This window comes from Mauremys reevesii, linkage group 9, assembly GCF_016161935.1.
Source record: "Mauremys reevesii isolate NIE-2019 linkage group 9, ASM1616193v1, whole genome shotgun sequence".
Lineage (NCBI taxonomy): Eukaryota > Metazoa > Chordata > Testudines > Geoemydidae > Mauremys > Mauremys reevesii.
The window spans coordinates 91,371,158-91,394,376 of record NC_052631.1 but is presented as its reverse complement, the minus strand read 5'-3'; the positions used below and the strand labels follow the sequence as shown (position 1 = coordinate 91,394,376).

The 23,219-nt window shown below is 40.5% G+C and overlaps 1 long non-coding RNA gene across 2 annotated transcripts in view; it reads right to left on the bottom strand.

The window, feature by feature from the left end:
- Positions 1-6,627: 6,627 nt before the first annotated feature.
- The window catches only part of LOC120372541, a 36,657-nt gene continuing 20,065 nt past the window's right edge, over positions 6,628-23,219 (bottom strand). The window contains exons 1-3 of one of the 2 annotated variants that reach the window (XR_005585034.1): positions 9,720-9,842; positions 8,980-9,085; positions 6,628-6,822 (exon numbers count right to left, since the gene is read on the bottom strand). This is a non-coding gene — a long non-coding RNA (uncharacterized LOC120372541). Of the gene's footprint in view, positions 6,823-8,873; positions 9,086-9,719; positions 9,843-23,219 lie in introns of those variants that run through there. The other variant, XR_005585035.1, reaches the window with a different exon arrangement.

Here is a 23,219-nt window from a genome sequence, read left to right as displayed (position 1 = left end):
CTCACTGGTAAACAGTGGGAAATATCTAGAACAGAAGAGTTTACCACAGCTCAGGAAAGGTGCTGTAATACATGAGTTCGCTATCTCAGTTCTCCTCTAAATCCCAGCACAGGAAGAATCCCTGTGTGCATTCACAAGAGGAACCTGGCAGCCCTCAAAACCAACAGAACTCAGAGCACGGTAGAGTGCAGATAGTGCCATTTGGGGACCTGATCCTGCAAACGGCTATATCTGCAAGTAAAGCTACCCCACTCCACTGACTTCAGTGGGACACGTGGGGGGAGGGGAGGGAAGGACTGTATCCATGGACAAAGCAAAGCAGTTTTCAGGAACAGGCGGTCCACTTGTAAGTGGTTTCCTCTGATGACTACTAAGAATTTTCCAGTCTGCCCCACCAATGAATCCAGTTGCTGCAGGTCAGACCATGAAAATGATCATAATGATGATCTATTTCACTAGAGGTTTCCAAAATGAGGCTGGATAGTCTTTGAAGGTTTAAACACAACCAATCCTGCATCTTGGCAGGGGTTTAGACTGGACGCCCTTGCAGTCCCTTCTAACCCTATGGGTCTATGACTTTATTGCCTAGACCATTCTGGGGCCACTCTCCTTCTCCTAAGTCTCACTCTGATTTAGTGCGGCTCAGAGTCCTTTACTGGTCTGTATTATGCCGAAGGGATATTAATAAACCTGAAATAGCTGTACAGGCTCTTAATGCACTACCAGAAATGGATGGGAAGGCTATTGTTCATAATCTGAGCAATGTTTAAGAAGAAAAAAAAAGACCTTAATAGGCTTTAAAACAATTATCCTCTTATAAAGTTGTCCAATTCTCGGCCTTGCATACACATCTCAGGGTGGTATAGCCAAGCCTCTGGGACACATCATTAAAAAAGAAGCAAGGGCTGATTTACAAGCCATTATGAAATGGACCATAAACTTTAAAAATTGGCTGCAGCTTTTAGAAATAATTTTGCAAGATTGAAGACTGAGATAGCTATTCAGTAAAAGATAGCTGATGGAGTGGGTGATAGCAGACAAAGCCGGTGCCAAAGACTAAGGGGAGGAAAAGCAGCTAATTCCATATGACAGCAAATGCGTAAAACATTTATCACACCAAAATGTTAGTTTAAAATAGTAATTAAAATCAGTTTTCCCTCTGTTCAATGGAGATTGGTTATTCATTTGATGTTCATGAAGCTTCCCTAATTTCAACATCATTATTTCTATGCTCATATCACAGGAGCCATTATATTTTAGATTCATTAAGTAGCTTTGCCTGATTTATTTCCCTTACTTTCAATCTCCTGTTTGCAAACCTTTGTACGGAACACGAAAATTTCATTTAAAAATGAGTCTCTTAATGACTGTCTCCTGGAAATACATTTCCAGCGCATATGAGAAAAATCAGCCTCAAGTAATATGTACAAATGAATTGCTTTTGAGCTGGATCATTTCCAGTCTCTTCTATGCTTCGCACTTTTATCTCTGGACTAAACTGAGCTTCAGTCTTTCTGGCCCCTCCGTTAAGCTATTCTCATCCAGTGTGTTTGGTGGGGTGGGGGGAATCCTTCTAGCCTCATTTACAAGGATAAGCACAAAGGACCTTACCACTTCCTTCTTGGGACAATCCCAGCTGAAGGCTAGACTGTTAGCTCTACCCCATCGAGCTCCACAAACCTTCAGCAACCATATGGGCACAATGGCATCCAGACTGCAGGCTACTTTGAGCTAAACTGCGAGTGTGTTGGGTGCACTCCTCCTTTGCTGAAAGGGGCAGGGCAGGATGGCTGTCACAGAACCAGCTAAATTGGCTTTGCACCACCCCAGGACTCTCCTATGTTGTAGGCAATCCTCAGCGGCTCCGTCAAGGCAGCTCTCTCTGCAATCAGTGTGGAGGACTGAGCTCTCATGCTGTATTAGTGAAAGTGTTTGGCAGTGGCTGAGAAGTTTAGACGTGAATCAGATAAGCAGTTTCATACGCCATGTCACAGTTCGAGGTAACTGCACCTGTATTCCCCGTCCATTGTCCACCAAGGGCACTCACGTTTTGGCTCCCATCACCTCTCTTGGGCAGAGACCCATATCTCGCTCCCGCCTGACCAGGGGTTTTCATGGCTGCACAGCAAGCCAGATCACCTAAACAGGCCAGCGTCTGTGCTTTGCTTTCTCTACAAAAGCTACAAACTGTGTCATTGCCCAGAGTTACAAGTTACCGCACCGCTTTTTCTAAGCAAGCCCATTTATTCTTAAGGTAAAAGCATTACAGAGAGAACATTAAAAACAACAAAGGAACCTGCACACATGCTAAAAAGCTTACCAGAGGTCACCCATCAGTCTCACGGAGCTCTAGCCGGTCAAATCCTTCCAACCCTTCCACACTCATTGGGGCCCCTTCTGGGACCAAAGGTCCTGGCTGTTTGCTGGATCAGAAAGAAGGCCCTGAGTCAGGCGATTTATCCAAAATCCTTTCTTTGTTGGTCTCTGGAGACACGAGTATATGCAATTCTCCCTAGGAGGGTTTACAACTTGGCTGAGTTGTCTTAATCACCACCCAATGTTGTCAGTTCCTGGAGGACCTGTGCTAACCTTCCCCCATGGAATAGGACACACTCACATATAAACCATTCATATAAAAAACCACAGACCCCAAAGCGACTGCATCGGGTTGCACTATCTGTCACATCTCCCCACTAGAGAGGTTACACACTATCCCAGCCCACACTAATACACACTTAATAAATAAGGTCTTTCAAGGATATTGCAGGAAATTGCCAGATCTGTCACACTCCCGTCTCCGCTGTCACTGCACATTTGACTAACCCCCTGTTTAGTGTACTGCCTATGCCAATCACAGGAGTAGCACAGGATTTGCATTTTAGTTAACAGGCAATAACAATGCTCATCAAACAAAGCAATTGAAATGTTTAGCTTTTAAAATAAAATCATTAGATTGGATTGTTTTACAGTAATTAATGTGCTGATCTTATCAGAGTAAGACAAGGAAAATTGCTGCCATCTATTGATGAAAAGGAGTAGGGAATCCTGAAGACCAGTTCCAAACGTAGTTCTAAAATATGAGTTTCTTAAGTATTTTTATTCAGCTGGCAAGTTCTACTCTGGAAAGTGACTTTGTGAAAATGGCACCTTCTTAGGTCCCGATCCTGCAAGAGAGATCCCTGTGCCTGCAGAGGGGCACCCTGATGTAAATGGGGCTACGCACAGGAGGGCCACCCACATGCATTATTCAGAGTCCAATCTGCTGACTTCAGTGATCAATAATAATAATTGTACCGATTTTTACTCCTGACGGCATTGCAGAAACAATATAGCTCAGAGAGCAAGCTGGACTTTGTTCTCTCTTGTGCAGCATTGGCAGAAGTGGTTACTGAGTTCCAATGGATTACACACGTGGAAACTCATAGGCAGCAAGGACATTGCACAGATAATAATAAATAAAACCTAACTCTTATACAGCACTTGTTCATCTGTAGATCTCAGCGCACTTGAGTTTCACTTGAATATAGTGGGCTTGGCATGGAGGTAACTGGGGTCTTACTATGTCCATGTCCTGCAGAACTTCTATTACAGGCGATGTATTAGAAGGAAATAACTAGACCTGGTTTTATAAAAAGATCATAGAGATTTTTTTCAATATTTGAGGGTTTTTTTTTAAAAAGTCATCTGAATTTTTTTGGTTGTCACCATTTTTTAGGGTTTCTTCCCCATTGAAAATTAATGTTTTGGCTCAAAAAAATGTCAAATATTATACAATCCGAAAATATCAGCCAACTCCAAAAAAACCCAGCTTGGCTCTTAGATGCAAGATGGAGGAGCAGCTCCTCGCAGGAGTAAGTTAGCATAGCTCCAATGACCTTCTATGGAGCTTTGCTGATTTACTGATGTTGCATCTCAAGGGTAAGCAGTTAGAAAGAACATTTTCTTACTTGCATTACCACATCCTATGGAAATCCCTGAGACACAACCATAGAGGTTGCAATGTCTGTTCTACAATCACCGAACAGAAACACACTTCACGTTTAAAGTAATTAAATATTCATTGGTGCTGGGACAGAACCCCAGCTCTCCCTTCACCAACATGAGTGCCCAATCAGCCAGGCTACAGAGTCATGCTCATGCTCTCCTGCTGGCCCAATTAATATTTAACTATTTATACAAAATTAATAAGCTTCAATCGAAGCCATTGAGCAGAACCCCAAAATAGCCCATAGCCCAGTGACTCAGGCACTCTCTGGAGAGGTGGGAGACCTGGGTCCAAATTAGGGTCACCAGACAGCAAGTGTGAAAAATTGGGATGGGGTGGGGGGTAATAGGAGCCTATATAACAAAAAGACCCAAAAATTGGGACTGTCCCTATAAAATCGGGACATCTGGTCACCCTAGTCCAAATCTCTGTTCTACATCAGGTAGAGAAAGGAGTTGAACCTGGGTCTCCCACACTCTAGGTAAGTACTCTAACCACAGGCTGTTGGGTAGAAAAAGGGGGGTGGGGGGTGGAAAGGCCTCCTCAGTTTTTTTGTAAGAAAGGATTGACCTGGTTTAGACACCCAAGTCCAGGGAAGGGTTCATGGCTGTGAATCCCAAGGGGAGAAAGATGCTTCCCATTAGGCACCTCTCTCCATGCATCGTGTAGGGAGTCTGGGCGTCTAACTTGGGGCAGAAAGTACCAGCAGGCAGCAGGATGCCTAAAAGTTAGTCATTGCGATATTGAGTCTGAGTCCCTGTCATCGTGCCTCGGTGGTGCTGAAGATGCGAAATTCAGGACAGACTGCTGAGAAGTAGGGTAGAATCACCCCCAAACTGGTGGTTATTCCATCATTAGATATACCAAGCCAGTAACAAAAGTAAACTTCTGTCTCACCACACTGGTTAACAGGAAGTCTCCTTAGGGATTCTAGTCCTTGTCTCACCAACCAGACCCTAGACTCTAAGATGAGCAGTTACTGAAAACCAATTTCATCAAATAGAGGGTTCTTCTAATCCCAAGAGATCAGACACCTAGCCAGGTCGATATATACCTCAAATCTTACCCAATAATCATGCTGATGCGAAGCCTTTGGTAACTAAGACTAAAGGTTTAATAAGAAAAGAAGAAGCGAGTTAATAATGGTTAATAGATCATACGCATACAAATAATTGCAAAGTCTTTATATCAGGTTTGAAGCAGTGATGGAATCAACTGCTGATTTGTAAAGTCTCTCTGGTAACTTCCAAAAGACTGGAAGGTTCTCAGCCTATAGTTCGAAATGCTCCTTTTAGTTGTAAATCCATAGTCCAGAAAATCAGGGCAGGAAAGAGGCAAAATGGAGATCTCAGGGGTCTTTTATATCCTCTGCCACGTGCCTGGAAAGTTACTGTCTCTGTTTGTGGAAAGTTACTGGCCTAAGATTGAGTCCAAGGTCGCATACGTTTATCACATATCAGAGGGGTAGCCGTGTTAGTCTGGATCTGTAAAAGCAGCAGAGTCCTGTGGCACCTTATAGACTAACAGATATATTGGAGCATAAGCTTTCATGGGAGCATGCATCCGACGAAGTGGGTATTCACCCACGAAAGCTCATGCTCCAGTACGTCTGTTAGTCTATAAGGTGCCACAGGACTCTTTGCTGTTTTTATAAGTTCATCACATGTCCTGACGTGGCTTGATGACTAACAAGGGGGTAGCCATTGCCTATATTCTTGCTAAGGTGTCCACAAGAATTGCGATTTGGGAAGAATGAGTTTCTTCTATGGCCCACTGGGAGAGCTAAGTGTCCTTGATGGGCCATCAATACCTAGCTGTCTGGCTTTAATGTAAATTTTATCTGGTGGGTGTTACCCAGGAATACAACATATATGTATGATGCCAATACATAGCCAACATTAATAACTTCAGATACAAAAGATGATACATGCATATAAACAGGGTAATCATACTTAGGCAAATCATAACTTTTCCATTGACACCTTACATGGCTGACTTTGTACAAGATTTGTTGCAATTGTATAGCAGTGGCAATATCAATGATATAAATGGTCATAATCAACCCTTTGTGGATCTAGGCCATAGTGATTTACAGCAAAAAGCTCATTTTTTTAAACCTCCTGGGTACCCGGCCGATGGGATAAAATGCACCTCCAGTTCCATCCCAAGTATGTCATCTTTGAAGTCACCATGTTACACAGAGTCTGCATCAGGGACCAGCTCCAGAGGTGGGGGTTAGTGAGAAAAGAATGGAGTCTGAAGTCGTATAATGTAAGCTCTGAGGCAAGGAGTGTATCTTCAGATGCTTGCAGAGCATCACACACAATTAGACCCAATTAGATCCTGACTGGGACCTCTAGGTGCTGCTGTAATAAAAATTTTAAAAAGGAGCATGGAGTAGTATGCTAAACACATGTCTGGGAGCCAGGACCTCTTGAGATCCTCATTCTGCCACTGAAAGCTTCTGTGACCTAGGACAAGTCACCTACAGTCTCAGTTTCTACATCTTCAGAATAAGGTGAGCAATACTTACCTAACTCCGATGTTAATGTTGATAGAGAAAAAGACAGGTAATAGCTCCCTATCTCGAAATATTTTATTTATGTACAAGTATCACAGAATAAACAACTAGACCGATATTCCATTGCTTGCAGTTATCCTCAAAATGCTCTTCCTAACCACAGAGATTTAGGACTGTGTGTTGCCAAAATGATCCAGGTGCATTTTAGAGGATGGATGGTAGAGGGGTCGCTTTCTTCTCAAGTATCAGCTACTGGTCATACCAAAGCTGGGACAGCAGAAAAGATGCTTATTTGGTTAAGTAACTGGTCCAGTTCCTGTAAATAGGGTGGTTTGATGTAAGCTTGATACTGTCAAACAAGACAGTTGTCAGGGTTTCCTCCCCACTCTGAACTTTAGGGTACAGCTGTGGGGACCCGAATGAAAGACCCCCTAAGCTTATTTCTACCAGCTTAGGTTAAAACTTCCCCAAGGCACAAATTCGCCCTTGTACCTTGGATTAGGTAAACGCTGCCACCACCAAGTGATTCAAACAAACATTTAGAGAGGGCCACTTGGACCCCTATCTCCCCCCCAAATCCCTCCAAGCCCTACACCCCCTTTCTGGGGGAGGCTTGAGAATAAACTGGATGAGCACAGACCAACCTTGGGTTTTTTAGGACACTAAAAAAAAAAACAGATTCTTAAAAAAACAGAACTTTATTAGAAAGAAAAAAAGGTAAAAGAAGCATCTCTAAAGTTAGAATGGAAGATAATCTCACAGGGCAATCAGATTCAAAACACAGAGCATTTCCCTCTAGGCAAAACCTTAAAGTTACAAAAAGAAAAAAACCACAGGAATACACCTTCCTCTCAGCACAGAGAAAATCACAACCCAAAACAAAAGATAATCTAACGCATTCCCTTGCTAGTACTTACTAATTCTATAGGAGTTGGATTGCTTGCTTTCTTGATCTGTAAGAGCCACACGGAACAGACAGAACAAGCCCCCTCCTCCCCCAGATTTGAAAGTATCTTGTCCCCTTATTCGTCCTTTGAGTCAGGTGTCAGCCAGGTTACTTGAGCTTCTTAACCCTTTACAGGTAAGAGGATTTTGTAGTACTGTATACAGAAAGGTGGTTACCCTTCCCTTTATATTTATGACAACAGTGCTGATGCCAGATAAACAATGGCTCATGTGGCAAGTTACCACTTGACTAGTAAACTTTCCAGTTCTCCTGTGAATGGCTACATCTATGTTCAACAGGCTGGTTAGCTGAGCTCGAGATACTATCCAGATCTACTGTACAGTTCTAGGTCAGCCATCAATCCCTGTTCAGTAGTGAATTTAGGCACATTCTTAAGTGCTTTGCTGAATAGGACTAGACTTAACTATGTGCTTAAGTGCTTTGCTGAATTGGAGCTCTAATGCATTTAAAATACAAAACACTTCAGCATTTTTCAGTTGTATTATTCTGATAGAACCAGGCACCTGACGAATATTTTCCCTCTATATTCTCCTCTGAGGACCATATTCTCAATCTTTTATTAACACAGAAATCAGCCTAATGGAAGCATTTATGTCAGCTTATTTTACAAAGAACATTTCAGCTGTATTGTCCAGAGAAGAACATCTGTATAATATTTGCCAGGGGAAAAAAATCTCTATTGCATTTTCGCAAAAGGAAAATTTTTATAACATTTCTCTGACAGGAAAGTAATAATTATCCATGCAGGAACACATCAGCTGGATTCCCTTGACAAGAAAAACATGGGAGAAAAAAAAAATCTAGTAAATGGAGTGCTGGTAGATTTCTTTGGCTAACAGAGGTGCAGAATTGCATTGTGTTATGGAAAGGAAAAAAGTACAATACAAATAGAGAACCTAAAGTACAAATAGCACAGTAAAGCAAACGTCAACAGGATAACACACAGACAGCAAATAACCGTATCATCAGACCTGAGCCAGAATCACTGATTAACTACTACCCACACAAATCCGCAGATAAGCTGGTACCGTGAACTATCTAGTGCTCCAAAATCTGTGCTTCATGTATTAAAACCCTGAACATAATTGGCTAATATTTATCAACGCAGCGTCTTATTAGCAAGTCAGTGTCACTGCTTGAGCAGGAAAGAAAGTGCAGTAGAAATTAAACAAATAAGGAAAAGAAGCTAAAAACTATTTTTCATCGCTGTGCTATGGGCTCTCTCTCCTTCTAATGGATATACCTTTCAAATGACCTTACGTAGAAAGAGAGAGGCACTCAGTGTTAGAAATGACAGAGGAAACATTGTAATATTAGATTACTCTAAAATTAATATTATGATAAGATGAAAGCAAACACATTGGTGTTCTAATGAACTCATTTTATTTTCTTTCCAATTATTGTGACAAAATATTACTGATGAAATTAAGATTTCCAGGCTCTTAAAATCCATCTGAAGGGACCGATAGCTACAACTGGGTGAAATGCACCCTGAACATAACTCACTTATTAGTCAGCTTCAGCATGGTTGTTGATTCATTCCCAGGCATTCATCAGAATAGTTAGGAGACACTCAACCTTGTAGGTTTTAAAAGCAGGCAAATGCAGGGATCTGAGAAGACAGGAAAGTAGTTGATAATAGGATGGAATAAAGTCTGGCTCTGGGGTTCTGGTTGTTCAGAGCTACTTTAAACTTCCCCACGGGAACTTCATTTCAGTGCATCTTAACATTCTTTAAATTAAATGATTACAAGTCTGCTGTTTACCAACCCCTCCTTCCTCCTTACAATAAAAATGATACCTTTAAGTTATTCAGATATGTTAAGTTAATTACTTCTTCACAAAACGTAAAGACTCTGTAAAGGATGCAGAGAAGTAAATATATAGAATCTCTTTCAAAGAAAGATACTTTGGCAGCCTGTTTTACATTGGTATTGGCCAGATGTGGCTTGAGTTTTGGATGTTGTGTGTCGTTCCCTGGTTTCCAGAAAGTGAAAAAATTCAGTAATGATGTTGACTGTGTTCTCAAATTTGGGGGGGGGGGGGGGGGAAGGAATGAAAAATTAATCCATTCTAAACTCTGAAAAATGGAAACAGCCTCAAAATTCTGAAATTTTTCACAGAATTTTGTGAGGGGTTTTGACCAGCTCTAGTCCAGACATCCTTTTGTTTTATACATTTCTTGTCATTTAAATGCTTTTTCCTGCATTATGGCTGGAATTTTCCAAAAAAGAGAAATTAGGTACCTGGAGCACATTGAAATCAATGGGAATGAGACATCCAACTTCCTTATGCTCTTTTTGAAAACCCCTTCCTGTTGTCCCTGGTGAGGGAGAGAGTAGGAGGATTTATGCTCCGGAGATTAGTGGTGCCCGTGGGAAAATATAGCCAACAAAAATTTTAACCACCTGCAACACTCTGGAATCCCCATATTCACCACTGTCATATAATTATATGTTTATACAATGCATGCCTTGTGAGGTATCATTTTAAAAGTCTTGATCCATTGCATCTTGATATCCTGTTGAATTGTATATGTTATCATTGTATGTGAAGTTATGAAGTGTTGCTATATGTGCTAGTGAAATACGTTGTCGGAGTGGTGAGCTTATTAATGAGCTTGCGCTGTCCAAGGGAATCTTGAGCAGTGTGAGACGGTATATTTCAAGGGCTCAAGGCTGGGAGCTGGGGTGATTTGCTGGTGCCTTTCTCTGTATAATGTATGAGTGGCTCAGGGATGATTCAAGCAATTTAGCTGGGAGTGTAGTTCCACATGCATATGGCTGAGTGATCAGAGCCTGGAGGGGTTTGCTACTTGGCTCTAGCATAGCTTTGATGGAGACAACCCAACCTGGAGAGTTAAGGTCCCACAGTTCCAGGTTGTACCCAATGGATCCCATCACACCACCTATAAAGTTCCTAGTGAGTTACACTAGTATAAAACCATTGTGAGAGGAGAATCTGGAACACAATGCCTAGTTTGGTATTAAACTCAGCTATTAACTAGGGCTGTTGATTAATAAAGCTCTGATTATAGATTTCAGTGAAGCCACTCATTTGTCCTGTTCCAAATGACCCACTGAAATCTATACCAATTGTTGGGTGCCAATTGACTGATATTCAAAGCCCTTCATTTTCAGTTTTTATTTTATTTTATTTTATTTTTATTTTTTTACAATTTCCCAGGAATTTATCAGTGTATATTACAAAAATTTAAAAACAGGTGAAAAATCAGTGCAAAAAATTAACTTCACAGTTTTCTGGATTAATATTAGGAAATAGGAGGATGGGAGAAAAGCAACTGATAGAGAAAAGTGAGTATATTGAAAGGACAAGCTGTCTATGCTTTCGTTTATTTCATGAACTGTACATTAACAGTACATACACATTCGTGTGAATGCATGTGTCTCTTCCAATACATGACCTTCCTTTTAACAGACAGCCTCACATTTACATTTAGACTAATTTATTAACAAAACACATCTACCTAATGTCATGTATTGGATGTTCTTAACACAATCAATATTATCATGTACTTGAGTGGCCCAAAATTCAGAGAAAAATCAGTAACCAGAAGTAACAGCTTTTGTAAAACATGGGAAATTTTTGGTAAAAATTGGTAAAAACTGAAAATGAAAGGTCTGACATATAACGTATGTCTACTGAAATCTATACTAATTTATCAAGAATGTTTGAGTCCTGCTAAGACAAGTTATGTGGCTGAGTGCTGAGCCATGACATTGGGTTGAGTGGTGAGCCTTCCAGAAATTCTAATTTTATTTATTTTTTAAAACACTATAGAGCTCCAATCCTCTGGCCATTACTCAGACAAGCACCCTATTCAATTCAATCATGTTTGATAGTCACTGGGAGCTTTACCCAAGTAAGATCCATGGAATCAGGTTCCATATTTCCATCCATAAGAACATGATCATAACATCTGGCAGAGTAATGTCTCCTCACTCTACCCTATTATTTATACCCTTGATTCCTGCTAATGTTCTTGTCAAATGAGTATAGATTTATTATTTTAATTATTTCAAGCTTGTAGAGATTTAAACATCTGTTATAGGTGTTCAATAAGTATTAGAACAGCAATCAATTTTTCTTTAAGCAGAGGAATGATTTATGGTTTTCTGAGAATAGCTAAACACACTGTAGTCGATATCAAAAAGGATATTTTGAAGGGAAGCAGGAGGCCTTTTTAATTAGCTCATAATTAATTCTATTTAGGATGCCTAGATGAAGCATAACATTAGGAAACACTAAATCATTTCATGTGTTATCATGAGAGCCTTCATGGCAAAGAAACCGCGTTCTCCTTTCCTCGCATCAGGACAGCAATTTATGTATTATCTATACAGTTTAGGTTTAACATTTTCTGTCCCATAAGGATTTATCATGTTTGGGTAACAAATCTATCAGTTAGTGATGATGGACCATAAAAAGTTTGGAGCAGAGGCTTGTCCTACATTCTGAATCTCTTTGGGCTTTAAAGCCAGCTAGAAATCTCAGGAGAAGCAGCTTTCTAGGACTTTTTGCTTTGGGCCATGTCCAAGGTTCCATTAAAATAATGTCTCTCCTGGGAAGGAGAGTGATCTTGAATTATAGTCTTGTATGTCTAACTTCCGTCCTGACTTAAATAAGTGAATATTAATAAAGAAATTTAGAGAAAAAACTTGATTTTATTTCAGCATGAGCTGAGATTTCATGAGCTAGCTCTTCTTCACAGACATAGAGACACAGACAGGAGATATTTATACATACAGGACAGAGAAAACATATGTATATATATGTTGTGTGTTGTGTGTGTATGTATCTCTAGAAAAGTGAGCTTTAGAGCTCATGCAGCTCATGCTGCTAAAAATTTGTTTCTCTAATCTGCACAAGTATCTCCTGTTTTTTTTGGATCTGAACTAACACGGCTGCTACTCTGAAACCTGAATATTAATATATAGTGTAATTCATAGATGTATCTGTCTACAATGGGGCCTGCTTCTCCTCAGTGTCATCAGGCAAAGTCAGGGGTGACACCACTGAAGTCAATCGAGTTACGCTAGTGTAAAGCCATTGTGAGAGGAGAATCTGGAACACAATGCCTAGTTTGGTATTAAACTACTCAACTATTAACTAGAGCTGTCGATTAATCGCAGTTAACTCACACCATTAATTCAAATTATCGCAATTTAGAAAATCATAATTGCAGTTTTAATTGCACTGTTAAACAATAGAATACCAATTGAAGTTTAATAAATATTTTGGATGTTTTTCTACATCAGTGATTGAAGCATGAAGGGATATATGAATCTTTAGCGCATCTGGCACATAAATATCTTGCAATGCCAGCTACATAGCGCCATGCGAACATTTTCGGATGACATTGTAAACAAGAAGCGGGCAGCATTATCTCCTGCAAATGGAAACAAACTTGTTTGGCTGCACAAGAAGTAGGACAGAGTGGACTTATAGGCTCTAAAGTTTTACCTCAACTCCATTCAAAAACAAAACAAAGATTGCACTACAGTACTTGTATTAGGTGAATTGAGAAATACTATTTATTTTTTTTACAGTGCAAATATTTATAATAAAAAATCTAAAGCGAGCACTGTACACTTTGTATTCTGTGTTGTAATTGAAATCAATATATTTGAAAACGTGGAAAATATCCAAAAATATTTATATAAATGGTATTCTATTATTGTTTCACAGCACGATTAATCGTGATTAATTTTTTTAATCGCTTGACAGCATTCCTATTAACCTATTAATGCATGTATTCTTGGATTTAGACAAACAGCTCACAAGGTTTGCCTAGCTAACACACCCAGACATGTATACCTGAATATATAGATTGGGGACCACTCCATTGAACAATGACTGTGCATGCAATATGAAAGGCTGCACTCTGCTTGCAGCTAACCCAGCTTCTGCTGAGCAGCTGATGTGGCTTATGAACAGGAGAAAATGTAGTTCAATAGCCCGACAGGCCATGTGTATGAGGCTGAGAGCTAGGCACTTGTGTTCTAATGTCCTCTCTGCCATGGTCAGATCAGTTAATCAGTGCCATCACACTGAAGTTCCCTAGAATGCTACTGCTGATGCTATGGAAAGCAGGTGATCATGTTAAAGAGTCATGGTTTTGAGGGGGGTACCAAAAAAAGGTTTCACAGGCCCAACCCACAATACTAACTACAGCTCTTCTTATTATGTATGAACCTGCTCACCACACCCTCCACAGGCACAATTTCCCTTTCTCTGTGTTGCAGTGTGCAGAGCCATTGACAAGGCCAGGTCTGGACAAGCGTTACCCTACACAATTCTTCCCTCTCTGGTCCTACAATCCCAGCATTTCCACTGTTATTGGAGCTTACGCAGCCATAGAAGGCTGTTCAGGATCTTGCTGAAAGAGTTGTCCAGGGAAAGAAAGAAACTGAGGGCAATGAAGATTCCCAGTCTCCTGTTGATATCCCCTGGCTCTGTCCTATAATCTATTATTGTTACCTTAGTGGCAGGTATGAGTACAGAGACAATCTGAGAGATTGGTTCAAGACTGACATTATCTTGCAGAATACATTCAGGAAGAAATTCCTAAGAGGAGTCCTACTGCAATTCATGCTACTTGCTATGTGAATGTAGCTAAACAGAAAAATATTCCTTTTTATAGCCACTGCTCTGGTAAGGAAAGGAAACAGATTTTTGAAGGTAACAAGGCTGCATGCATTTCATGCAGAACAATAAAGCGCTACCACAATTGTAGTTGATCACCCAATCTCAACCATTTTGTCCTTGACGAATTTTAAGCGATTAAAGGAGCAGAAGTTGAGCCACTAAGAAACTAGAGGATGCATTAAAGGCTACACAGCTTTAATATTTAAAGAACCATTATGAGAAAAAAAATCAACGTCAATATGAAATAGAAAATTAGCATCTTTTGCAATTTTCAAATCCCAATCTTGTAGCCATGGAATGGACTAATATTTTGGTGCATGGAAAAAAATTAATATTTCCTTTTCAAATAAAAGGGCTTGCACTAATAGTCTTTGGGTGTGTCCAACCCATTAGTGTGAAGAAACACTAAGATGCCTAAGAGATGTATAAATCAAACCAACAATCCTTTTCTGCCCTCCCACCCCCCCAATGCCATGAATCAAGAGTCTGATCACAATTCTGTTACTGATCCGGAGTCAAAACTGAGCCAAGCCCAAGAGTCAGCAAAGGACTTAAGCCCGTAATTAACTTTAAGCACCAGTTGAGGCACTAATACAAAGATTATTATTGCTTCACTTACCGTTGCCATCAGGGGAATGACTTTTCAAGGTGAATTTAAACTAGGAGAGGGTAGTGACTTAATGGGTCAGAGCAGGGGAATACACATAGGACACAACATGAAAATGATACAGAAATGCTTATGGGATACAGCCAGAGAAACAGAAAGGGCAGAGTTATAACAGTTGGGGGGAAAAATAGTGAATATAAATAAATATTAATACGTCTGATTACTGACAATCCATCTTCTAGTGTGACAATTTGCACGCAAAAATCAGATCTTTCAGCTTGAATAGCCCCTTGCAGCTGCTGTTACTTTTCTCCTGTGTACCAGACTTCTGCAGTTACCAGACCTGACAGGCCAATCATAACGTGACAAACAGACAAAGCCAGTTGTTCTTACAAATGATCTCACATGCAAAAACAGAAAGGTCAGCTCCCAATTTTAAATCAACCAGCAGTTCCAAGGAAGCCTTTAACTTCCTGCCATTTCCCCCCTCCCCCCTCCATGACAGCTGAGATCAGAGAGAATGAAAATAAACGTGCTGGATATGTTGACTGGAAGAAGTTCAGAACGTATGTGTACAGGATAAATTTCAAGACAATTGGAAAGTTCTGAGCCAAACCCCAGTTAAGTCAATGGAAAAACTCCCAGGGACTTCCACAGGCTTTAGATTGGGCCCAAAATGCTGTTCTACTCTGAAGAGTATGAAAAAAGTGGCACCTTCTTATCCTACAGATCTACTCCACAGGCATATTCAGAATCCTATATACTTATGGGCCAAAACCCAATGGGACCATGATTTAGCCCAGAGAGAAAAAAATATGTTTTTGATGCTTTAGCACTGGAAGTGAGAGATGGAAGAGAACTGTTCACTAAATTCCAGTTACAGAATTGTTTTTCCTGGTAATAATCCATTATCCTGAGGGTAGGGGGGAATGGGACTTGGACTTTCAAAACTGAGGTTGAGTTTGTAGGACTGACAGCTAGAATAAAAATACTGTATTACTTGTAAACTGACCGGATGCAACACATGAGTCATCGAGGTAAACAAACATGGAAACCCTTGATGTCATTTTTACAGTTACTTTTTAAAGCAGAACTGCAATTTAAGATTCTCTTTTGATGTTCCTTTTGCAATTGTATCTAGTTCATCAGCTTCATATCAACCTTAGCATCTCATAGTTGGTTCTAATGAAAGAAGAACACTAAATCAGTAAAGGCGTGAAACAAAAACTTTGCACTTTGCTTTAATAGTATATCAGTTTGAATAGAAATTATGATGTTCACGCCATCTAATGCTTTGCCTAGTGTGAATTCACTACTTCATTGTAGTACCATACTAGAAACACATGCTTAACACATTAAAAAGAAGCAATTGCTGTAAGGTTTGGGTGTATATGCTTGCTATGTGTAGATCTAAAATTATACTGTATAGGAAGCATACTTTAATATATATTGTTCATAAAATATATAATTGGAGCACAGGAAATAAACTAAAACAGAATTTCTCTTCTCAGATGAAGAAACTGGTTCACAAGACAATTATGCCCTCTGCACATGGTTGATCCCAAACTTTAAAAAAGCCACATTTACTTATTTTGGACCCCCATTATGAGTAGAGCCAGTCAGGAATTTCCCAATAAAATATTTATTGGAAAACATCAATTTGTCAAAACTGAAACTGTTCAGAAGAAAAGGTCAGTGTTGACAACTGTCCAAAACGTCTTAATTTTCTTTTTTCAGATCTGAAGTTGTTGAAACATCCCCTTTCAGCATTTTCAAACTGAGACATTTCATTTTCCGGTTTCAAATGATGTTTCACTTTGAAATTGTAGTTAATTTGGGAGGGAAGGGGGGAGAGTTAAAAAAATGTAAAAAGGTCAAAATGTTTCAAAACTATTGAAACAAAATGTTTCAATTGACCCAATCTCAAAACGTATTTGGATTATTAGTTTGCAAGAATGCTCAAGATTTTGATTTTTCATCCTCTCTGTGCTGCTAGTCCCACTCCTGCACAGCTGGGCAAGGAGTGGATAGGCAAGCACGGGGGAGTGGGTGGAGTCTTAGCCAACACAGCTGAGCTCAAGCCAGAGGAGAAAGTAAGTTGTATGAGGAAAAGGGCTGGTGCAGCTTCCCCAGTGGAGCGAGAGGAAGAAGGGACCAAATTGCAACTCTCAAAGCCACAATTCTATCACTGCTCTACACCTACGTGGCACAACTACATACTGCCTCTCAGTCAGGGTGGATTGCAACGTGCCAACTCAATCTTTGGGGCCTGATTCAATGCCCATTGAGTCAGGGGGGCTTCTTCTATTGAACTCTGTAGGTGCTGGGTCAGGACCCTATTTTGAGTTGTACAGAAATTCTCACTTCTACTCCGTCACTCTTGGAAGCACTAGTTAAAAGGACACCTTAAGGCAGTAAGAGGGTGAGAGCAACTTGACACTGATATCCTTCAGCCTCTGGATTGTTAGAGCCTGTTCTCTCCATCTTTACACGGGGAACGTTCAGCCTCTCGCTGTACAGTGCATCACTTCGGACTAATGTGTTATCTCTATTATAGATACTGAGAAACACAGGAGAGAACCTTTTAGCACTATAAAGCCACGGTCTTCATCGTCCAGAAAATACACAGAACCATAAAACACTTAGGCCTTTGAAACAGTGATCACTACATGCCAAGTAAAGGAAACCCTGCGGAAAGCCTCATAATTATACACATTTCCACAGATATCAATCCTTTAACCCAAGCAAAAAGGGTCATACACCTCCCCTTTTAAAAAGGGGGGCTGTACTGGGGAGAATGCCAGACAACCATTTAATCTCCCACAACACTCCAGGAGGAAGGTCTACCGTAGTTGGGAGACCTCTGAAGAGAAGGAGAAAATGTTATGCAAATTATGCAAAAACAAAGGTATCCAATCTGAGCCCTGGTTCACCCTTGCAGCACATTTAGTAATAACAGGCCTATCCCTATAGTCTGCTGGCCATAAATAAAGCATGGCCCTAAGCTCTCAGGCATTGGGTAGGGATAGATCAGACCATGTATTTTCTCCTTTTCTGATCCTAACTCCGTGGGGAGGACCTGAGTAAAGTCACTATCTCCCCCCTCTGCTACCACCTAAGGTCTGGATTTAAACCAAGGAGAAGATTCCCATTGACCTCAATGGGCATTGGATGAGGCCCTAAGAGAGAGAACTCAAGTAGTGGGTTGCATCCCCCACCGGTCCCATGAGTTGCCTGTCTGCAGAGGACTCCCAAACTCATGGAATAATCACTTGCATGACTCATGTTTGAGCCCAGACCCATATCATACGTGGGAACTGAGAGTATTTTTGTAGAGGGCCAAATTCATGCATGGTGCAACTCCTAATCGAGGCACAGATTTTGCCATTGTAGTCTCTTGCTGAATCTAAGCCCAAATAACTCTTCCATAACCTTTGTCCATATGATAAGCAGCATGAAGAATTTAGGGTCTGATACGACATCATTGAAATAAAAGAGAGGTTTGCCATTGATCTCAATGATTACAAGACCAGGTCTTTATTTAATATATTGTTAGAATACTTTTGAAAGCAATATTCATATTCATTCTGGGAAGACTCCACACTGGGTTTTCCCTACCAACCATTTCAATGGTACACAAGTGACTTTGGCTTTGAGATATGCTCCAACATGAATTACAGTGAACTGTCATTGCTTTTGGTTAAGAGTGTTAAATACCAATAAAGCCAGGAATGTCAATCTAGTTGACATCAGTGGCAGCAGCAGGCACTCAGCAAAGCACCGGAGTCTCTTGGCAATGTCGGGAGTTGGGCCTTCAGGGAAGAAGCCTCTCTCCATTCTGTCTAGAAGTGACATCAGAATAGTTTGGCCAGCTCCACTCTTCAGTATTTCACTGAGTTCAGTTAAGTTATATTGAATGGCAAGTTAATTCGTAATGAATCAGATCATTAACTTTAACAATCTTACTGTTGTGGTCTCTAACTGTTTAACAGCTGCCTAATTTGCAAGCATATAATTTAAAAGCACTGTTCAAATATTTAGCAATGCTTTTTGCTGCTTCTAGGGCAGAAAACTGAATTCAGTCTAAAATAATTTAAACTGACTATGACAGAAATCCAATCAAAGAACACAAAGAGTTAAAATCACTCCCAATTCCACACTGCCAAAACACAGATACTATACCGGGACATACTTTGATATATTATATCCATAAATATGCAACTGACTAACATTCTAAGTTACTAGTAGAGAAGACGAGGGGACACAGGGCTGAATCCTGCCTTTTTGGTCACACTCTGTTGAGGTCAGTGAGACTTCCGGCTGCACAGGAATGCAGGATTGGGGCACTGCCTTTTTATCATAGGGGATCTGAATTCACATAATGCTACTGAGTCTGGCACCAACAGTCCATTTCTTTATCCCATCATTGGGTGATAAGCCCATGTACCAGTGGAAGCCACCAGAAATAAAGCTACTTGTACCGATAATTTTTTTGCCTTTCCTAAATTTTCTATCCTTCATTCTCCATGCCCCACAATCTCTGGCCTTTGATGGGGACAGAAGGAACTCTCTTCTCAAGAAACTGGTAAAAATTAATGATCATTGTGAGCTGTGGGTGAATAAAACTTACTTTATACTCTCTTCTGTAGATTCTCAAAGTTCAGTTATTCAGACATTGGTTTGTGGATGACAGACAGATGCAGTCAGAGTAATACTATGGTCTAAACATGAGAAGTAGATATAATAAGCCATACATTACCAGAGATGCCTGAAAGCACTGTCAGTCTTAAATCCATGCACTTGCACCATACTGGTTACCAGATCCAAACTCCAGCATGGTCCGTCATGCCAGATGTGGCCCCATTGGGCAGACCATCAAGGGTAGGATTTTCAAGATTTCCTAATGGAGTTAGTCACCCAGCTATCTCTGACTTCAGTGGATCTTATAGAAGCCTTACTCTAAATAACTTCACTCACTTTTATCATGTTCTTTAAGCACGCAGATCTTTGCAGCTTCCTTCTGCTAGTCTTGTTACTAGACATTCTCCCTTCCACTGCTCTCCAAGCCAGAGACTTCTTCCTGTCAGGAACAAACTCTGTGGATGCCTATAGTCTCTCTTCTTAGATACACTTAGAATGCTCCATCTCAGCTGCAGGATTTAAGTATCCCTCTGCCACTAAAGCACTCTTCGTTGTCTCTCTCATTCTTTTGGGACACAGCACACAAATTCAACACATCACACAATGCTGAAGAAGTGCTTTCACCATGTAGTGCCCAAGGCCCTAATCAATTCTGGGCCATTTCAAAGTGTGCAGAATGTTCAGGTTCCTACTTCCTGAAATGCTCAGTTTTGCTACACTTTCAATGTATCTGGCTCAGCTAAGCCATTATCAGCCTTAACAGCTGTTCCGCTCTTCACTCGACATACAGTCCAAATAAGTGAAGCATCATCATTTATCTGCTCCAGGACCCATTCATAACTATAACATGTATTAAAATTGGCATTCCCCACACACACCAGGATTATTTTTACCACTGGTAACTTTCCCCACATAGATGTTGATCTTTCCCAGGGGAAGCCTTAAGCATCAAAATTGTTTCCTGCTTGGCACTTTGCTGAACCAGAAGGAATTTGAGCCACTAAAAGCTAGAGGTCTTTACTACAACAAGAGAAACCCACAGAGGAGGAATTGGTGAAGGATTGCTTGCAGCTTGCACCAAGTTCCCCAAAAGGTTGTGAACTTGCCAATCAACTTGCTGGTAAACCTAATCAGACCAAAAACCAAAAGCTGATAAGTTTCATGCAGTTTCATGATTCATTATGAAAATTCCCATGGCTCTAGCTCCCACCCAAAGAAACTTGACAACTTTTTTAAATGATTTGAAGAACCAAGCTGGGCTAACGCAGGCCATCTCTAGTGGGGAAACTTGTGTTCCAGGAATTCAAACACGATTGAAAGCAGCCAGGGGTTCAGGTCCATTTCTGCCAGTCTTTGGAACATTTTGGATACAGATCCAGAGTTTGCAGTTGAGTTTCATCCCAAGGGCAAAGTTATTACAGTGATTGCACTAATCTTGTTATTTGAAAAGATGTGAAGATCCTAGACTCCTGCAAGAGGTTTCCTACTTAGGAAGGGGTGGCTAGTGCAACACAGTCAGCTGATCTCCTATTCCTATGCGAGTAGAAACAGATATACAGAATGTCCAATCCTCACACAGATCTCACAGGAATGGTGGGACCCAAGATTTCCTTCATTTCTTCACATTTTTACTGGATACTTGAGCACTGCAGTGTTGGTGGGTATATACATAGATAGATTTTTTTTTAAACCAAATAAAAAAGGATTGATTAGATAATATTTTACCTTAAGGATCTAAATCTACTTTCTCATCAACAGTAACACAAAGTTAATTATTATACCAGAACAATAATACTGTAATGTAATAGTCCACACTGCCTCACCTGACGCTAGGTTTTTCAGGACATCTGCTTTCACTTCAGGAGTTTCCTTGGCAACTTTATTTTGTGTTATGTGAGGCAACTTCTCCATCACTCAGGTCAACAAGTGCCTGGAGGGCCCTGATTTCCAGACTTTTTCCTGCCAGCTCCATGATTAAAATAAATAAATAAAACACAAACAACCACACTCCACTATTTTTGCACATTGAATCTTCTGCCAATTCTTTTACTCAGAGGTTGGTTTTCTTGGGGGGGGGGAGGGGGGTTCTTTTCCCAGACAAAGTTTAAAACTAACACAAATGTACTTAAACACATAAGTACAGCAGCAAAGCCAGCACACTCTCGAAGGGTAGTCTATCTCCAATCTCTCTCCTGCCCTCAGGCTACCAATCATGGAACACGCCAAATTGCTTCACACACAGTTCAATTCAAAGAATCCTGAAAGCACAGAAAGCCTTTGTGGGTGGGGGGGGAGGGGAAGGGTAGACAAAACATCACCACAAAGTTGTCAGAAGATGCACTGTAAATAACCTCTAGTTCCAATGGTTCAAAAAAATCTTTCATGCCTCTTTGAGAGGCAACTGTGGATCAGGGCAGGTTATCATCCGCTAAAAGCTGACAAGTTCTCAGAGCCAGGTAAGAGAGAGAACCTAAGCAAAGGAGACCACCACTACATTTCTTAAAATTCAAAGCATCTTTGGAGTCCTAGGAGTCCCACACCACCCTTAGACACTGATCAAGAAAGAATAGGCTGATTGGGGGCTGGGGAGGAAGAAACCTGATGGAAAAAAATGGAACAAGTCAATATATCTTTTAAAAAGGCAAAACAGAATAATTTACAATTTTCATTGCTGAGATATATGAGGTATTGATCATACATTCCTCCAAACTCCCAGTGATTGCCACAGGAGTTTTAGACGTCCAAGATCAGGTTCCAAGTATATCCATACCTACATAGACCCCATTGTTTAAAAAGCTCTCAGTCCAAGTGAATTTCTGGTGGCCGGGTAAGATACAATTCAAATGATTTCCTAGCCGGATACTCTACAAATGTTCTTTCCCTAAAGCACAGAAAGACACATGGTGAGCAACTTGTACAGAGCATATGGTGCTGAAATACCAAGCTGATAAGTCTTTAACAGCTTTTGACAGTGGTAAAAGATCAATTATTGCTCCATAAATATTAAAATTTTCCCCCAGTCTTTTGTTGGAATGCATGTATATTAATACATAAGTGTCTGTCTTTAATAGCAGCCAAATTTGCAAGTCATGTAGTCACATGAAGTTAAGTTAAATGCTCAACTACTGTGTGTTTACATCTCCCGATGCTAAAGATCAACAACCAAATTCAGACCCGGGGTTAGCAGCGTAACTTCTGAAACCAATGGTGTGGCACTGAGTCTGAATATGCCCTTAAGCAGTAGTGACCACCCAAAGCATTAAGTAGAATAATTGTTGCTTTTCTCTGACAGTAACTTAGGGATTCATCAGTTGCATATACAGCAAGAAGATTTAGGTATTCTGAGAAATAAAATATTTAGGATCCATTCAGGCAAAAGTCTGATCTCGCCACGTCTTTGGCCTCTGCACAGATGGACTACTGCTCCATCTCAGCTGGGATTCATCAGCCAGATGGTTTTATCCTCAGAGCTTCCACAGAACTGCGATTTCAGCCTTTGATTAAAAAGATGGATACATATCAACCTTGATGTCAGGCATGGCCAAGCAGGGAGACAGCCTCCCGGGGCTATCTGGATAGAAGTTCAACAATGATGGCATATTACCAATACTGAACATTTTTAGAGAGGCTTAATTATTGAATTGTCATTTAGTGCCTCAGAGGTTCAGTCCAGATCAACATTCAAAAGAGTAGCCTGACATTGAGCTGTACATATTGGATTTGGGTCCACAGCTGAACAAGCCATAGTTTCGTTCCAAGGATTTCATTGGAGCCCTTCATTAATCAATTAATTAATAGTAACAAGGTAGTGACACACCCAAAGGCACCT